Here is a 20,299-nt window from a genome sequence, read left to right on the forward strand (position 1 = left end):
CCCATGCCCAAGGCAGGGACCTGAAATTTATATTTTTCATGCAACAGTCATTAAATATAGGCTGCTTCCAAGGAAGGAATATGACCTTCATAAGACAATTATCTTCAGATAAGCCCATTTCCTGATAAGAGATTCAGTTGAGAACTATCAGCTATTGGCCCTCTCACTGCTGGAGATCTTGGCTCTGAACCATAGATCCATTACTAGCCACATTTTATACTGTCCATAGTTACTTATTTCTTCTAATAATTTCTAGGGATAAGCCCACCAAAATTTGAGTCTTTTTCTTGACCTGGAGAATCTTACAAAATGAAGGTTAATGGGACACCTGCAATTCCCACTGTTAAATCACGTGACTGCACTCATATCCATCTTCTCCCTCCTTTTGACTACCTACAACATTTCCTAATACCTCTCCTGGTCCAGGCATCTAAAATAGTGGGTTGCTCTGGAATGAGATAGCCAGGGAATCTGAGCCCTTCATTTCAATGACCTTTCCAGTCCCAGTGGTTGTATTTGTCTATTTACTGTTGAGCAAGAGAGTACCTACAAATGCCTATGGACCACCTCATTGCTAAACATACTTTTTCCAGCTCCCATTGCATAAGAGTTGCCCTATCTCTTCCTGATAGCAGTGAATTACCCTGTAATCCTTATGGATTCCTGTCCTTGGCTGCTGGTTTATTGGGAAAAAAATATCTCAAGTGACTGGCTGGCAGATGTATCTTTCTGAGAATGGAATTCTTGTTGCTTTCTCTGGCAAGAACATATCCCCTTTGAGTACCAGAACCTCTAACCCCATACAGCTCAGGGATGTGGGAACAAGACTGCAAATTCCCCAAGCAGATCACTTGACAAGTCCTGGATTGAGCTGTTCCAACTTCTGAAGTCTTGGCACCATATAGTGTTCACCAACTTCTGACAGAGAGTGCATATATAATTATAAATATATATATATATAGACAGATATAATTAAGATGTCAGTTATATCTGTCAAAGGCCATTTTATCAACTCATTCAGCCAGCAGCTTCCAGGAGGTGTGAAATAGAATAGAATTGTTGTGCCACTCCTGCCAAGGATGATACCTCATTTAGTGCAACCTAGATTTCCTGCTCAAGAGCAACATAATGCCCCATTCTACCAGCTTCAGAGAGTAATTCTTCATGAGCCTTGTAGATTTTAAAGATGACCCATATTTGGATTATGTTGAATCCAATGAAGATGAATTACTGCACCTTTCAGAAAGGAACAGGTTCAAAGCTGAAAAGTGGATGTTGTCTGATGGGGGACTCTGGAATGGTCTGTTTTGGCAAGTTAGAACCTGGCAGGAACAGCAGCTGGATTAGCCTTGAAAAGTTGGAGCCTTTGCTATTAGGCACATGAATGCCTCCATCTCAGCCACTATAACACTTCAGTCATGTGCCCATTAAGCCAGTACTGGGGTGGCAGATGAACAATATTAGATGGCCTCCACTGGCTGTCATTCAGTGTTCTTGTTAGTTTAGTATTTTTTTGATGATAGATGCTCTCTGGTATACCTTTACATGTAAGATAAAGAAGTCCACACTTCATATCCATTCCAGTACCTCCATCTGTATGCCCTTTACTCAGATTTTCTGGTCACTGGCCTTTTAATCTGTCAGCCTCTACGCTATTCACCAACATCCAAGCTGTTATCTCTACTATACATTTTCACCTTGGACCACTTCTTTCTGTACAATGAATATAGGTAATCAGGACACTACTTTAAGGGAAGATTTCTGCTTATTTTCAACTTTTAAAGTCATGCTGGGTGGATCTAGACTTCAGCAGGAATACATCTTGCCTTGCCTCAACATACCAAGCTGATTAATTAAGAAAAAACTCAGGCTTTTGAGGTGAGACATGTGGAAAAAAGGCAAGAGGTTCGTTCAATGGGGGAGAATTACATGGAGGTCTCAGTTACCTGCTTGTGCAGCCTATTTTGTTCTCAGACTCTCTTCATGCCAGATCCTTGGATGTACCGCTTTCATCTCCCAATGAATTACTCTGAGCCCACTCACCTTTTTAAAATTAATATATAATTTGTTATTTGTTTCAGGGGTGCGGTCTGTGATTCATCATTCTTTCAAATTGACAGCACTCACCATAGCACATACCCTCCCCAATGTCCATCACTACTCACCCCATCCCTCTTACCCCCTTATCCTCTAACAATTCTCAGTTTATTTCCTGAGATAAAGAGTCTTGTATGGTTTGTCTCCCTCTCTGGTTTCATCTTGTTTCATTTTCCCATACCTTGCCCTATGATCCTCAGTTTTGTTTCTCAAATTCCTCATGTCAGTGAGATCATATGATCATTGTCTTTCTCTGATTGACTTATTTTGCTAGCGTAATAGACTCTAGTTCCTTTCACTTCCTTGAAAATGGCAAGATTTTGTTTGTTTGTTTTGATGGCTGCACTATATTTGTTTTTTAACATCTTCTTTATCCCTTCATCGGTTGATGGACATCTAGGTTCTTTCCATCATTTGGCTATTGTGGACTTTGTTGCTATAAACATTAAGGTGCACATGCTCCTTTGGATCATTATATTTGTAACTTTGGGGTAAATACCCAGTAGTGAAGTTGCTGGGTCATAGGGTAATTCTATTTTCAACTTTCTGAGAAGCATCCATACTGTTTTCCAGAGGGGCTACACCATCTTGCATTCCCACTAACAATGTAGAAAGGTTCCCCTTTCTCAAAATCCTTGCCAACACCTGTCCTTTCCTGAGTTGCTAATTTTAGCCTTTCTGACTGGTGAGAGGTGGTATCTGAGTGCAGTTTTTTTTTTTTTTCCACTCTAGTTTTGATTTGTGTTTCCCTGACGCGGAGTGGATTTGAGCACTTTTTTCATGTGTCTTTTGGCCATTTGGTTGTCTTCTATGCAGAAATGTCTGCTCATCACCACCTTGTTCCCTCCCTACTCAATCTTATACTTACTAGTCTGACTAATTCTAGCTCATGAAATCAATTTTGGCCTTTCGCTCACATATTGTCCCAAGATTAGGAGGTTTTCCTCTTCCAGAAATCATAGCAGACCAAGAAGATTTTTTTTTTTTGAAAAGTTTATTCTACGTAGAAAACAAATTCTTGTTCTAAAACCAGAAGGGTATGTATTATGTTTTTCCTCTTAGAGTTTTTCATAAATTCTAATCCTGGATATTCTATATCTAATTTATTTCCATAAATTCAAACTCAAATATTTCTTATATTATGGGCGTTCTCAGTCAGTGTGAACTGGCTGAAGAGGACGTTCTTGTTGTGAGACCCACTCAAAACTTGCATTCTTCTCCCACTGGAGAATCTATCTCTGTACAGTATTTTTCAACTTTGTAGAACATTGAGAGATGTTTGGAAAGAGATTTAATCAAGTTCTTGAATTGCAATATTACAGTGCTAAGCTTGAATTTAAATAATAAGCCACATATCACATTTTTTTTTAAATGAATTATTATTTAATTATATAATAGTGTTAGTGGGAAGAAAACAGTGTTTTAATATTATTAATAAATAAAATTAAAAATTTTCATACCATTTCTTTAGTCTAATTCTTTTTAAATTTCTCTTTTCATATTTTATAATACATAATAGTTTAGTATAGTGGTACACCTACCTAATTTATAGGTAAGAAAAAAATATATATGTTTTTAGAACATACTGCAAATGATCTTATTAATATGAATGTATACGAGAATCAAAACCATAGTGATACCACCTCACACCAGTCAGAATGGCTCAAATTAACAAGTCAGGAAATGACAGATGTTGTTTAGGATGTGGAGAAAGGGAAACCCTCCTACACTGTTGGTGGGAATGTAAGCTGATGCAGTCACTCTGGAAAAGAGTATGGAGGTTTCTAAAAAGTTTGAAATAGAGCTATGCTACAATCCAGCAATTGCAGTACTGGGTATTTAACCTAAAGGTACAAATGCAGGGATCTGAAGGGGCACATGCACCCAAATGTTTATACCACTATGTCCACAATAGCCAAACTATGGAAAGAACCTAAAAGTCCATGAACACATGAATGGATAAAGATCATACTATGCAGCATCAAAAAATGAAATCTTGCCATTTACAATGACCTGGATGGACCTAGAGGATATTACGCTAAGTGAAACAAGTTCATTTTCTCCCCTTTAATTTAAAATGTAAATTATTCAGCTGAAATAAAAATCAATTTTATTCTATCTCTCAGGATTATATTACAAAATCATTTATACCCTTACTTGTATATTTATTGATAACACAATAATACATTTGAACTCAGAATAGGTCAGAATGATCCACTGTACTGTGTCTTATTATGGCTTTCCAAAGTATCTTCAGTTTAGAGACAAACCAAAAATTTAGTTATTAAATTGATAAAATGTATTACCAATTAAAATGCTGATTTTTTAGTGAAATGTGTATTTCTGTATTTTAATATTCTAAATAATTTGGAAATCAATTCTCATATTTTTGAGTTCACTGACAAACATTTTATAATAGCTGACTGGCCATGTGATACTTGTTATTAGAGAAATTAAGAATAAATATCTTGGTCTTTAAAACATTTGGGAATAAAGTATGATATAGCACACTTTACCAATAGGTCAGTGACATTAATTATGTTAGCCTTAGGGTAAAGTTAAAGTTTTCCATTGATTCTAGAGGGATTCCTTGGCACTAGCATCTGGGTATTTCTGTAAAGACTCTTAGCATGAGAGATACGGTTCCCAAAACAGAAGTAAACCAAAAGGTGTCAATTAAAGATGGATATCCTTTGGCATTCTGACGTTAGATCAAATGGCTTTTACTAAAGTCAGCCCAAGTATATTTTAGATTTTTTTGCACAATCTCTTCCTCTGTCTCTCTCTCAAGTGTTCTTTATTTGAAAACGATAGTGAAGAGAAAAAAAATCATGTTGATTAATAATGGAAGAAGTTGGAGTTAAACCAAGGTTAGGAGAGAGATTAGGATTTATGGTAAAGAGGCAAAAATGTGAAATCTACCAGAGTTGCAGTCTTCTTCATTCCCTTTGATTAATATGACCAAATCCTATAGATTCATCCTCTGAAACAACTCTGATATTTTATTGTTTCATTTCCCTCTTACAGCATAAGAGAACTTTTTAATTTGTTTTCTATAAACATATTTTTCTATTGTACATATGCTCTTATGGATTGGAAATATTTTTAGCTCTTCATTACTCTCAAACCAAATTTTTGTCCCTTATCTCAGTACTTCAAGGACTTCATACACTGGGTTTATAATAACCATGACTTTATTTTTTACCATCCACCTTTAAGAACATACCAATCACTTCTCAATTCATTGATACACTAGAGCTACATCCTAAATTAGAATATTTACTCAGAATCTACTTCTTATCTAAAATGCCCTCTTTGACTTATTCCTCTACCCAAGTCTTATTTTGTCTTTATAAGAGGTCTGATTCCCTCCATGAAGACATTCTCAACTTCTTGATATGCAAATTGCTGACTGTCTTTGTAACACAAAGAGTTCTTACCTGTGCTTCCCTTGTAGGTTTGGCCAGCTCTTCTCCATATGGAAATCTTGTTTATTCTTAGGTGGATTAATTTTCTTTCTGACTTTTCACACTACACATATCTTAGTATGTATAACAGATAATAGCAGCCTTCAAAGAGTGTTTATTAAAATGTTTACAGAATTTCAATTAAATTCAACACTTATCGGGTGATAATTACAATAAACAAGTCACTGAGTCAGCATTGATTAGAGAGAAACACACAGTAGGGGTAGAATTGGGAAGAAACCATCATAGATAAGTAAGAAATAATCCTGCCATCATGGAGCTGCTAATTCAGAGAGTAAAATCACTTCCACAAATGTATATAGAGCAGCTGAGTCTGAGTTAAATATTATAAAAATGCAAAGAACTATAAGCAAGCTATATGGGAGTAAAAAAGAGGAAGTAACTTAGAGAACTAAGAGAAAACATTACAAAGAGATGACATTTCCTATGTTTCTTTAGAGATAAATTAGATTTCAATAAGCAGAAAATGTGCGTTAAGGATTTATAGGCTGAAAGGAGAGCATAATTAAAGGTAAAATCATGGGAGTTTCAATGTATAGGCATATTTAAGGAATGAAGAATGAGACAGGGCAAGTAACCAGAGTCTAGGTGCATGCTAGGATGAGAAGAGGAGTTAGGAGGTTCAGGTGGTAACTGGTTCTACATCTTCCCCCTCTATTTTGATGACACTGATCTCTCATCAAGATCAAACTCATTTCCTAGTCACTCAATCCAAAGCACATTTGTCAATTACTATTATCTTAATTAACTAACTATATTATATGGAACTGCTGACCACACTCAAACTCCCTCATCAGGCTTCTGTGATAACATTTTCTATTTCTACATTACTATCTCTCCTGCCCCCCCATGTTTTGTATTAGATCCTCATTTCCTCACAAATACACATTTGCTGTAAAGAGTGCATCCTTGAATACATTTACAAAATGATGGATTTCTGTTTTGAAAACTAACTGCTAATTTTTAAAAGGATTTTCCCAATATTTACCTAGTAAGTTACCATATTCCCTTGTAATCATCTGTGTTTGCAAACTAATGAGTATGTGCTCAATTTTTCTTTGTGTTTAAGATAAATCAAACCTCACTGAGCTTCTTTGGAATATTTTCATGTAGGTGATAAAATTCTGTTTCCAAGATTTTAAAATAATATATGCAGACATGAAAAAATTAACATGCTTCTCATATAATTTTTACCTAGAAAATCATATCAAGATATGTGGACACATCCCAAATATGTCTTCAAAATTCTATCTTTAGTGTTCAATTTCCTTTTGAAAACAATTGCTTTCTACTTAAATATCACATTTATATCAAAGGACAAAATAAAGATGTTAATGACTTCTAAAATATTTTTCGAATAGGGTCTTATCATTTATCATCAGAGAATGGAGCAGTAAATTTAGAACACTTGTCTTTTATTAGCAGAAAAATATATGACTCCTAAAATAAGCAACTTTTTAAAGTATTAACATGATGCTCATTGAACATCTGTACTGTATGCGTTCACTCTTCATTTCATTCTTAAGAGTTCATAAAGATCAAAAAGACAAGATATAAAAGTGTGAAGATGTAGAGAAGAAAGGACCATTGTGAACTTTTTTAAAGATTCTGCATATTAGTGAGATCATACAGGGTCTGTCTCTCTCTCTCTGACCTATTTCACTTGGCATAATGTCCTCAAGGTCTATCTATGTTGTCAAAAATAGCAGGAGCCTCATCTTTTTCATGGCTGAGTAATATTCCATCATATGTATGTATGTATGTGTCTGTACATGTATACATGTGTATGTGTACATATACATACCCACAAACACCACATTTTCTTCATCTGTTGATGAACACTTAGGTTGTTTTCATATCTTGGCTATTGTGAGTAATGTTGCAATAAACATGGGGATTAAGCTATACTATATTTTCAGGATAGTCAGTTCATTTTCTTTGGATATATACCCAGATATGGGACTGCTGGATCAGATAGTAGTTCTACTTTTAATTTTTGAGAAATTTTTATACTGTTTTCCATAGTGGCTGTACCAGTTTACATTCTTACAAATAGTGCACTAAATTTCCTTTTCTCCATATCCTCACCAAAACTTCTTTCTTGTCCCCAGAAAATAATCATTCTGATAGTTGTGAGGTGATATCTAATTGTGTTTTTTTTTAAGATTAATGCATAGTTTATTTCTTATTTTTTTAATAAACATATAATGTATTTTTATCCCCAGGGGTACAGGTCTGTGAATCGCCAGGTTTACACACTTCACAGCACTCACCATAGCACATACCCTCCCCAATGTCCATAACCCCCCTCCCCCTCTCCCAACTCCACCTCCCCCCAGCAATGCCCAGTTTGTTTTGTGAGATTAAGAGTCACTTATGGTTTGTCTCCCTCCCAATCCCATCTTCTTTCATTTATTCTTCTCCTATTCCCCTAACCCCCCATGTTGTGGTTTTGATTTGCTTTTTCCTGATGATGAGCATGCTTTTCTTTTTTTAAAAAAATTTTTATTTACTTATTTAACTGAGAGAGAGAGATCACAAGTAGACAGAGAGACAGCCAGAGAGAGAGGGAGAAGCATGCTCCCTGCTGAGCAGAGAGCCCAATTAGGGCTCAATCCCAGGACCCCAAGATCATGACCTGAGCTGAAGGCAGAGGCTTAACCGACTGAACTACCCAGACAACCATGAGCATCTATTTCATTGACTTGTTGGCCATCTGTATATTTTCTTTGGAGAAAGTCTATTCAGGACCTCTGTCCATTTTCAATCAGATTATTATTACTAGCTTCTTTTCCATAATTTCCCCTTTCATTTTGCTGATCATTTCTTTTGCTATGCAGAAGCTGTTTAGTTAGAAGTAATGTTTATTTCTGCTTTTGTTGCTTGTGCTTTTTGGCATTACGTTCAAAATAGCATTGGCCAAGACCACCATGAAGAATCTTTTTCTTTTTTTTTTTTTTTTGTAGGAGCTTCATGGTTTAGGGTCTTACATTTATGTCTTTAATTCATTTGGACTCAATTTTTGTCAGTTGTGTAAGGTAATGGTTAAAGTTTACTCTTTTGATGGGAATATCCAATTTTCCTAGCATTGTTTACTGAAAAGATCTTGGCTCCTTTTTCAAATATTAATTGACTGCTTATGTGTGATTTTATATCTGGGCTTTCAATTCTGTTTCATTGATTTATGTAACTATTTTTATGCCAGTTCCATACTGTTTAGATTATTATAGATTTTTAGCTTGAAATCAGAAAGCCTGATCCTTCCAATTTTATTCTTCTTTCACAAGATTACTTTAACTTTTGGATTCTTTTGTGGTTGCATACAAGTTTTAGGGTTCCTTTTTCTTTTTTGAAAAATGCCAGTGAAATTTTTATAAGCATTGCATCTATAGATGACTCTTGGTAGCATGGACATATTAACAATATTAATTCTTCCAATCCATGAGCATGAGCTATTATTCCATCTATCTGCATATTTTCCAGTTTCTCTCATCAATGTCTTACAGTTTTCAGGGTACAGATTTTTTACCTCCTTGGTTCAATTTATTCCTAAGTATCTTATTAGTTTTCAATGATATTGTAAATAGTATTATTTTCTTTCTCTATCAGCTATTTTGTTGTTGGTGAATAGAAACACAACTGATATTTGTATGTTGATTTTTGTTAAAATGCAACTTTCATTTGTGGGTTACTTGTAATTGTTTTGGTGGCGTTCTTAAGAGTTTTCTACATTTAAGATTATACTATCTGCAAACAAGGACAAATTTACTTCCTCCTTTCCTATTTATTCATTTTTTCCTTTTAATCTAATTACTGTGCATGGATTTCTAATTTCTAGTACTATGTTGAATAGAAGTGGTTGGAATGGCAACTTTGTGTTTTCCCGATTTTTGAAGGTAAATTTCAGCTCTTCACTGTTGCATAGAATGTTAGCTGTGAGATTGTCATATATGGCTTTTATTACGTTGAGATATGCTACTTCTATATTCAAAGTGTTGAGAGCTGTTATCATGAAAGGATGTTGAATTTTGTCAAATGCTTTTTCTGCATCTATTGAATAATCATATGATCTTTATCTTTCATTCTTTTGATGTGATATATCACATTTATTGATTTATGTATGTTGAACCATCCTTGTATACAAGGGATAAATCCTACTTGATCATGATATATTATCCTTTTAATGGATCCTGTTAAATTGTAAGAATTTTGTTGTATATTTTTACATATACATTCATTAGGGATATTATCTTGTAGTTTTCTTTTCTTCTAGTATTATTATCTGATTTTGATATCAAGATAATTCTTTAAAATACGAATTTGAACACATTCTTTTCCTTTTTGGAAGTGTTTGAGGACTGACATTAATTCATTAAATGTTTGGTAGACTTCCCCAGTGAAACCACCTATTCTTGAGCTTTTCTTTGTTGGGAGATTTTTGATTACTGATTCAATCTTCCTACTTGTTATTGGTTTGTCTACATTTTCTGTTTCTTAATGGTTCAGGCTTGGTAGATTGTATGTTTCTAGAAATTTATCCATCAGTTTATGCTATTCAATTTGTTTCCTTATAATTGTTCCTCATAGCTTCTTTTTTTTTTTTAATATACTAATAATATTTATTTATTTTTTTTTCAGCATAACAGTATTCATTCTTTTTGCACAACACCCAGTGCTCCATGCAACACGTGCCCTCCCCATCACCCACCACCTGTTCCCCCAACCTCCCACCCCTGACCCTTCAAAACCCTCAGGTTGTTTTTCAGAGTCCATAGTCTCTTATGGTTCGCCTCCCCTCCCCAATGTCCATAGCCCGCTCCCCCTCTCCCAATCCCACCTCCCCCCAGCAACCCCCAGTTTGTTTTGTGAGATTAAGAGTCATTTATGGTTTGTCTCCCTCCCAATCCCATCTTGTTTCATTTATTCTTCTCCTATCCCCCTACCCCCCCATGTTGCTTCTCCATGTCCTCATATCAGGGAGATCATATGATAGATACAAACATAGTGATCCGAAGGGGCACGTGTACCCGAATGTTTATAGCAGCAATGTCTACAATAGCCAGACTATGGAAAGAACCTAGATGTCCATCAACAGATGAATGGATCAAGAAGATGTGGTATATATACACAATGGAATACTATGCAGCCATCAAAAGAAATGAAATCTTGCCATTTGCGACGACGTGGATGGAACTAGAGTGTATCATGCTTAGTGAAATAAGTCAATCCTCATAGCTTCTTATGATTCTTTGTATATTTGTAGTGTCAGCCATAATGTCTCCTCTTTCATTTACAACTGTATTTAATCATTTCTCTTTTTCTTAATAGAGCTAAAGGTTTTTTGATGTCATTCATCTTTCAGAAAACAAACTCAGTCTTATTGACCTTTTCCATTGCCATTTAGGTCCTTTATAAATTTCTGCTCTAATCTTTACTATTTCCTTCCTTTTCCTAACTTTGGGGTTAATTTTTTTCTTTTCCTATTTAATGTTGGGTAGAGTATTTTTTTTAATGTATACTTTTATTACTATAAACTTCCCTCTTAGAATTATTTTTGCATTATCCTGTAATTTTTGGCATGTTGTAGTTTTGTTATTTAAAGATGCTTTTGATTTTTTATTTTGATTTCTTTTTGATCCATTGATTGTTCAATAGTGTGTTTTTGGTTTCCACATATTTTTGAATTTTTTAGTTTTATTAATATTACTAATTCTTGTTTCTTACCATTGTGGTTGGAAACAATATGCATATGATTCTATATTCTTTTTAAAATGATTCCAATATCCTTAAACTTGCCAGGGATTCTTTGTGGCCCAGCCTAGGATCTATCCTGCAGAATGTTCCATATGCACTTGAGAAGCAGATATATTCTGGTGCTACTAAATGGAATGTCCTGTATATAACTCTTACATTCATTTTGTCTGTTGTGTTATTCAGGTATGCTGTTTACTTGTTGATTATTGGTCTGGATGATCTATCCAATGTGAGGTATTGAAGTTCTCTTCTATTTCATAAGGGCTATTTCTCCCTTCATTTCTGTTAATATTTGTTTTACATATTCATGTGCTCCAATGATAGGTGCATATATATTTACAATTATATCCTCCTGATTAATTGAACGCTTTATCACTATATAGTGACTTTATGTTGTGACTGATTTTATATATTTATTTTTATTTTTAAATTTAATTTAATTATTTCAGTGTTCCAAAATTCATTGTTTATGCACCACACCCAGTGCTCCATGCAATACATGCCCTCCTTAATACCCACCAACAGGCTCACCTATCCCCTCACTCCTCTCCCTCTCCTTCTATGACTGATTTTAAGTGAAATTCTATCTTATTCTGAAATCCTATCCTATCTGTTATCACAGTAGACCTTTTGGTTATTATTTGCATGATTCTGTGTGTGTTTTTAAAGCTAAAGTGAATTTCTTTTTTTTTTCCCATTTTATTTATTTTTTCAGCGTAACAGTATTCATTCTTTTTGCACAACACCCGTGAATTTCTTATAGGTAGCATATTGTTGGATCTTATTTTTTGTTTAGTTTTTATTAACTCAGTCACTCTGTTTTTAGATTATAGAATTTAGTCCATTTACATTTAAAATAATTATTGATAACTAAGGGCTTACTATTGCCATTTTGTAAATTGCTTTCTGATTTATTTTTCTTTAATTAATTAATTTATTTATTTTCAGCGTAACAGTACTCATTGTTTTTGCACCACATCCAGTGCTCCATGCAATACGTGCCCTCTCTATTACCATCCACCTGGTTCCCCACACGCCAACCACCACCCCTTCAAAACCCTCAGGTTGTTTTTCAGAGTCCACAGTCTCTCATGGTTCATCTCCCCCTCCAATTTCCCACAACTCCCTTCTCCTCTCCATCACCCCATGTCCTCCATGTTCTTTGTTATGCTCCACAAATAAGTGAAACCATATGATACTTGACTCTCTCTGCTTGACTAATTTCGCTCAGCATAATATCTTCCAGTCCCATCCATGTTGCTACAAAAGTTGGGTATTCATCCTTTTTGATGGAGGCATAATACTCCATCGTGTATATGGACCACAACTTCCTTATCCATTCATCCGTTGAAGAGCATCTTGGTTCTTTCTACAGTTTGGTGACCGTGGCCATTGCTGCTAAAAACATTGGGGTACAGATGGCTCTTCTTCTCACTACATCTGTATCTTTGTGGTAAATACCCAGAAGTGCAATTGCAGGGTCATAGGGAAGCTGTATTTTTAATTTCTTGAGGAATCTCCACACTGTTCTCCAGAGTGGCTGCACCAACTTACATTCCCACCAACAGTGTAAGAGTGTTCCCCTTTCTCCACAACCTCTCCAACACACGTTGTTTCCCACACTAAGAATTTATAACCACTCTCCCATCTTTTCTTTCCACCAATGTTTCTGTGTATTTGTCTTTGTCCTGATAGTATATAAATATTATACTTGGGGTTCTTTCTGATGAGGTTCTTCCTTTTTTTTTTTCCTTTTATATATATATATTTTTTTTTTCTCTTGTCATATACTTCTATCAGTCTTTCTGTTGGTCTGTTTTTGTTTGTATTCTTCATAAATCTTACCTTGGGGCACATTTGGGCTGAGCCTTCTCTTTTATCTTCCCTTTATTTCCTGTCTCTCTCTCTCTTTTTTTCTTTTTTCTTTTCTTTTCTTTTTTTGTCTCTTTCTTCTCTATTTGTTTTTCTTTTCTTTTTTTCTCTCATTTGGGTGGGGAATCCTGGTTGCACAGAAGTGTTCCAGGGTGCACAATGATTGCACCACAATTGATACATCCAGCTGCATCTGTTCAGTCATCTCTTACCAATATGACTAGGAGGAGGAATGCCCAACAGAAGAAAAATACACAGGATGGACCTTCTACAACACAGCTAATGGCTATTGATATAGACAATATGTCAGAAAAGAAATTCAGGCTAACAATTATCCTGGCAATAGCTAGGTTGGAGAAAGCCATGGATGACCAAGAGGAATTGATTAGGGCAGAAGTGAAAGCCACCAGGGATGATGTTCACAATGTTAGGGCAGAACTGAAAGCCACCAGGGGTGATGTTCAAAATGCTCTCAATGAATTCCAATCTAATCTAAATTATCTAAAAGCTAGTGTAACTGAGACAGAAGATAGAATTAGTGATCTGGAGGACAAACAGGTAGAGAGAAAGGATCAGGAGGAAGCCTGGAACAAACAGCTCAGAAGCCACAAAAACAGAATCAGGGAAATAAATGATGCCATGAAATGTTCCAATGTCAGAATTATTGGAATCCCTGAAGGGGAGGAGAAAGAAAGAAGTCTAGAAGATATAGTGGAACAAGTTGTCCATGAAAATTTTCCCAATCTCACGAATGGAACCAGTATTCATGTACTAGAGGCAGAGCGGTTCCCCCCCCAAGATATTAGATTCTCGAAAGTCCTCACGACACCTAATCGTTAGAATGAAGAATTATGCTTCTAGACAGACTTTCTTAAAAGCAGCTAGGACAAAGAAGCTCCTTACATACAGAGGAAAGCCCATTAGAATAACGTCAGATCTGTCCACAGATACCTGGCAAGCCTGGAAGGGCTGGCAAAATATATTCAGAGTACTAAAAGAGAAGAAAATGCCGCCAAGAATACTCTATCCAGCAAGACTGACATTCAAAATGGATGGAGAGGTTTTTATTTTATTTTATTTTATTTTTTTTGTGTGTGTCTTTATTCTTTTCTTCCTCTCTTGTTGTCTTCCTATGAGATTTATTTTTTGTAGGGGTATGCTTTGATCCTTTTTTATCTTCTACGTACCTATTATAGGTTTTTTGTTGTTGTTGTTACCATGAGGATTAAGTCAAACATGTTATAGATCTAACAGTCTATTTTAAATGATAAAACTTAACTTCAAATGCATATGAGAGTGCACTTTTGTTTCTTTTGTTCCCACACTTTTATGCTGTTGCAATGTTAACACTTTCCATCTTTTTCTGTGTATCCATTAAGAAATTATTGTGACTATAGATATTTTTAATATTATTATATTATGACTTTTATACTTGAAATAAAAAAATGATTTATGTATCATCATTACAGCATTGGAGTATTCAAAATTTGGCTACACATTTCCCTTAAAGATGAGTTTATACTTCTATATGTTTTCATGTTGTTTCTTGGTGTCCTTTCATTTCCTCCTGAACAACTCCCTTTAACATTTCTTGTAAGGCAAGTTGAGTGGTGATGAAATCCCTTAGATTTTGTTTGTTTGAGAATGTCTTTATTTCTCCTTCAGTTCTGAAGGGTAATTTTACCAGTTATGGTGTTCTTAGTTGGTAGAGTTTTTTTGTTTTTTTTTTTTTTTCCTTTCAGTGTTTTGACTATATCATTATACCTCCTCCTGGTGTACTCGGTTTCTGCAGAGAAATTTGCTTATAAGCTTATGGGGGTTTCTTTGTAGGTCACAAGTCATTTTACTCTTCTACAATTTCCAAATCACACCAATCCTATAAATTTAGGACTTACTACAATATCTTCCATTTTTCTAATTTTTCATAGCTGCACATTTAAAAAATGGAAATAATTGCAGTATTTTGAAGCCCTCAAGATGGAGTCCAATCTACAGAGAGGCAATACACAAAATTGAGATGGTATTCTGATGTGAATAATCTATTTCACATCTCCTTTCCATATTTTCATGTTAGAAATTGAGTGACATTTTCCCATTTACTAAATTTCATTTCAGCAACACTCAGTGAGGATTTGGAAAAGGAACGTGGAAAAAGACTTGGAACTACAACATTGCTGACAGATTTGATTCTCACAGGACTCACATATGAACCATAGTGGCAAATCTCCCTGTTCCTGGTGTTCTTGGTTATCTATTTTCTCACCATGGTGAGGATCCTTGGTCTAATTGCTCTCAGATGGGATGACCCTCAGCTTCACATCCCCATGTACTTATTCCTTGGGAGTTTGGCACTTGTGGATGCTTGGATATCATCCACAGTATCCCCCAAGACGCTGGTCAACATTTTTGCCAAGACCAAAATGATATCTCTTTCAGAATGCATGATACAATTTTTTTCCTTTGCAGTAAGTGTAAAAGTGGAATGCTTTCTGTTGGTAACAATGGAATATGATCTCTCTGTGGCCATATACAAACCATTACATTATCTAGTGTTTATGTCCAATGCACTGTGCATCCACTTATTAGTGTTGTCACTTTTAGGTACCCTTTTTCATGCCATAATTCATAGTTCTTTCTTATTCAGATTAGCCTTAGGCAATTCCCATAGTAAATCACTTTTACTGTGACATTATACCATAACTTAAGATTTCTTGCACCGACCTTTCTATCAATTATCTGATAGTATTTGTTTTTGCTGGGTCAATACAGATGTTCACCACTCTGATAGTTCTTGTCTCCTACACAATAGTTCTCTTTATAATCTTAAAAAAGAAGTCTCTACAAGGCATAAAGAAAGCCTTCTCTACCTGTGGAGCCCATCTCTTACCTGTCTCCTTATACTATGGTGCTCTTATTTTCATGAATGTGTGCCCCATATCTACACAATCAGAAGACAAAGATGTGAAGGAATCTCTATTTTACACTATCATAATTCCTTTTTTAAACCCAATTATCTACCATTTGAGAAATAAGAAAGTCATAGATTCATTGAGGAAAATATTGAAGAGAAATTCTTAGAATTCACATTAATATCTGTTCTCTTTTCACTAAAATGACAAACTGTACAGATTACATACTTGCTCTGTGTTGGTTAGGGTTCAGTTTTTGCAGTTATAGTTGTGCTAATGTTTAAATGACTTAAAGTGAGATTACAAAACAAATATATGTATATGTAGTCAAAACAGAGGGAATTTTAATCAAGTGTTCATGACATAAAAATAATTTAAAAGGAAACAAAACATTTTACATGTTTGCATGTTTGAATGTGGCTTCATAAATGCATTAAGCATTGAAATAGGGTAATTTCTCTAAATAGACTTTGAATATGGTATATTTGACTTCCATACAACTATGTGCCCCAAAGACTCACATTACATTTATCCCACATTGGAGTCAGGGTTGTATTTGAGTGAACAGAGACCAAAAAATTTAATGAGTGATCAGATTTCAGGTTCACCTCAGCCCTTCCTCTCTCACCACTGATTACCTACAGCATTCTACTGTTATATCTTAGGTCCTCACACTAAGACTCCTCACTTCTGTCATTTGTTATAATCTTGTTACTTTTTCTACATCCTGTTAATATTCTCTTACTTCCAAAACATTGACTAAATAATATCTCACTTCAGCATCTTTTTATGAATTGTCATAGCGACCAGATTACCAATGGTATACATATCTAGAACTCTATATATCCATATATTTATTCATATAGAATATGTACAAAATGAATGATATGAGTAGATATCTCCAAAAATATTATATAGATTGTATATATCCCTGGAAGATTATATATTTGCTATGTGTTGATTAGTTTGTTGTTGTTATAAATTGTAAAGATTTTATTTATTTATTTGAGAGAGAGAGAGAGCTAGAGAGCACACAGATGTAGAGAAGATGGGCAGAGGGAGAAGCAGACTCCCAAAACAGCTGGGAGCCCAATGTGGAGCTACATTCCAGGACCCTGGGATAATGACCTGAGCCAATGGCAGAACCAACTTAGCTTAACCAACTGAGCCACCAAGCTTCCTCTGTTGTTGTTGCTGTCTTAAAGTAGGCTCCATGCCTAGTGTGGGGCCCAACACAGGGCCTGATCTAATGACCCTGAGATAAAGACCCCAGCTGGGAGCAAGAGTCAGACAACTAACTGACTGAGTCACTCTGGCACCCCTGTGTTGACTGATTTTAAATAATTTTTGCAGTTATATTTGCCCCAGAGTTAATGACTTCAGTCCCAAAGTTATTTTATGCACATCTTTAATATTTGGTATATGTGTTCACATATATACTTGTTCTCCCTTGCATTACTGGAAATTCATCCCCCCCAAACCTTGATTTAACTCTGAAGTCTCCTAAAACACTCCTAATGGATTCTGTGTTATGCTGAAATGAGTTACTGAAATTCTTCTGGACTCTTTTTTCTTAGGTACATACTACAGTCTACAGTAATTGTTACTTCTTGCTCATTAGGTGAAATCAGAATAAGACACTGGTCTTATGGGAGGAAAGAAGATCAAGATCCTTAACATATTTTCAAATCATAAACCTGATGAGAGCTTTGCACCAAGAGTATCTAAAGAATTCTCAAAAGTGAATAATAAATATGTAACTGAATTTTAAAAAGGAAAATACTTGAACAGGTACTTCAGGAAACCATATATATAGATGTCAAGTAGGGCACACAAATATTTTCAATATAATTGATCAGTGGGGAAATGCAATGAAGACAAGAGTGAGATACCACCCCCACCTTTGGCATCCCCACCAGACCACAAGCCTGGAGACTGAAGACTAGTTCAGCCCTTCCCTCAATTCTGCCCCTGGAAATCTTGCCTCAGAGTGGGACCTCAGTGAAGCCAAGTGGGCCCGGCTTGTGGTTGCAGATGATCACAACACGCACCTAGATAGAAAGAGCTCTAAGCACCAGGCCTGCTTGCAGCCCCAATCACCGCACAACACTGGGTCAATTCTCAACACTGGGCCAATTCTGCCCAAATCAATATAGATTTGGGCATAAAACTCATGATCATTGGCCAAAAAACCTGGCATTCTTGCTTCAGGTAGCACGGGCCTTCAGGGGAGCCGCTTAGGCCTGGTCCATGGTCCTGAGTGGTTGTGGCTGGAACTTTGCAAGAAAGCACACTAAGAACCAGGTGCAAGGGTGGCCCACCCCTCCCTCTACTCAGTCCCCTTGGGAGCCCATTTCAGTGCTGGGAGATAAAGCCTGACCTGCACCTAGGCCCTAATCCTAACCCTTGGTTGGAGTTTCAGGCTTCTGTCCACAGAGGCCTGGCACTCAAGCCCTCCAGATTGGGGACCCCTAAGCCAAACCCTAGGATTCTGCCAGCTACCAGGAGGAAACTGTGCCATTTGGAGCTGCGCAAAACCCTCAGAGTTGGAGAATGCTTCTGGAGGCCACCCCATATTTGGCTGCCCCCAGGGCAGAAACCCAGAGTTTGAAGCCCTGTCTGCCCCTGTCCTCCACTTTGCTCCCGGGAATCACCTCAGCATTGTCAGATTGGTCCTGCTATGTCCCTAGTTCCTAACACGAAGTTAGTTTTTTTAGGTTTCTGTCCCCAGAGCCCTGGCCCCCAAACCCTCCAGAATGGGGACCCCTGAGCCATACCCCAGGACTCCACCTGCCACCCAGTAGGAATCCATGCCATTTGGAGCTATGCAGAACCTTCAGAGTGGTAGAAACCTGCATACTCACTGAGGACACGCCCACCTTAGGGTGCCAAAAGGCCACAAAACTGAAGCCTGCTTCTCAGTCTGATCCCCTTGATCAACTCTTTCCCCAGGGAGCTTGACTCAGGGAAGCCACGTGGGCCCATCCCATGGTCCCCGAGGGTCACAACAAGCACCTAGGCAGAACATGCTCCAAACACTGTGCAAGCCTGCCTGAATTGCTGCACAATGCTGGCCAATTCTCATGAGCTTTCTGCCCAAATCAATATGCTGGTCAACTTCTTAGCCAAGAGATGATCTCTCTCTCTGAGTGCATGTAACCATATGCAAACCATTACTTTATCCAGTGATTAAGATGTATAGACTTTGCACCTGGCTGTTGGTCTCTTCATTTGTAGGTGGCTTTATTTATTTTTTTTAATGATTTTATTTATTTATTTGACAGACAGAGCTCACAAGTAAGCAGAGAGGCAGGCAGAGAAAGAGAGGGGGAAGAAGTCTCCCTGCTGAGCAGAGAGCCTGATGGGGGCCTCCATCCCAGGACCCTGAGATCATGACCTGAGCCAAAGGCAGAGGCAGAATGGCATTAAAAGTGTAGATTGCCCTAGGCAGTATAGACTTTTAAACAATGTTTATTCTTCGGATCCAAGAGCATGGAATGGTTTTCCACCTTTTGGGTCTTCTTCAGTTTCTTTCATGAGTGTTCTGTAGTTCCTCATGTACAGATCCTTTACCTATTTGGTTAGGTTTATCACCAGGTATCTTATGGTTCTTGGTGTTATAGTAAATGGAATCAATTCTCTAATATCCCTTTCTGTATTTAAATTGTTAGTGTATAAGAAAGCCACTGATTTCTGTACATTGACTTTGTATTCTGCCACATTCTTGAATTGCTGTATGAGTTCTAGTAGTTTGGGGGTGGAGGCTTTGGGGTTTTCCATATAAAGAATCATGTCATCTGCGAAGAGAGAGAGTTTGACTTCCTTTTTGCCAATTTGAATAACATTTATTTCTCTTTGTTGTCTGATTGTCGTTGCTAGGACTTCTAATACTATGTTGAACAAGAATGGTGAGAGTGGGCATCCTTGTCGTGTTCCTGATCTCAACAGGAAGGCTGCAAGCTTTGTCCCATTGAGGATGATAATTGCTGTGGGTCTTTCATAGATAGATTTTATGAAGCTCAGGAATATTCCCTCTATCCCTATACTTTGAAGCATTTTAATCAGGAACAGATGCTGGATTTTGTCAAATGCTTTTTCTGCATCAATTGAGAGGACCATGTAGTTTTTCTCTTTTCTCTAATTGATTTGTTCTATCACATTGATTGATTTGTGAATGTT

The 20,299-nt window shown here is 36.5% G+C and overlaps 1 pseudogene; it reads left to right on the forward strand.

Moving 5' to 3' along the window:
- The first annotated feature begins 1,164 nt into the window (after window positions 1-1,164).
- On the forward strand, window positions 1,165-16,289 carry LOC123940758 (annotated as a pseudogene).
- Window positions 16,290-20,299: the final 4,010 nt, after the last annotated feature.

The sequence above is a fragment of the Meles meles genome, chromosome 4 (assembly GCF_922984935.1).
Source record: "Meles meles chromosome 4, mMelMel3.1 paternal haplotype, whole genome shotgun sequence".
In the NCBI taxonomy this organism is placed as follows: domain Eukaryota; kingdom Metazoa; phylum Chordata; class Mammalia; order Carnivora; family Mustelidae; genus Meles; species Meles meles.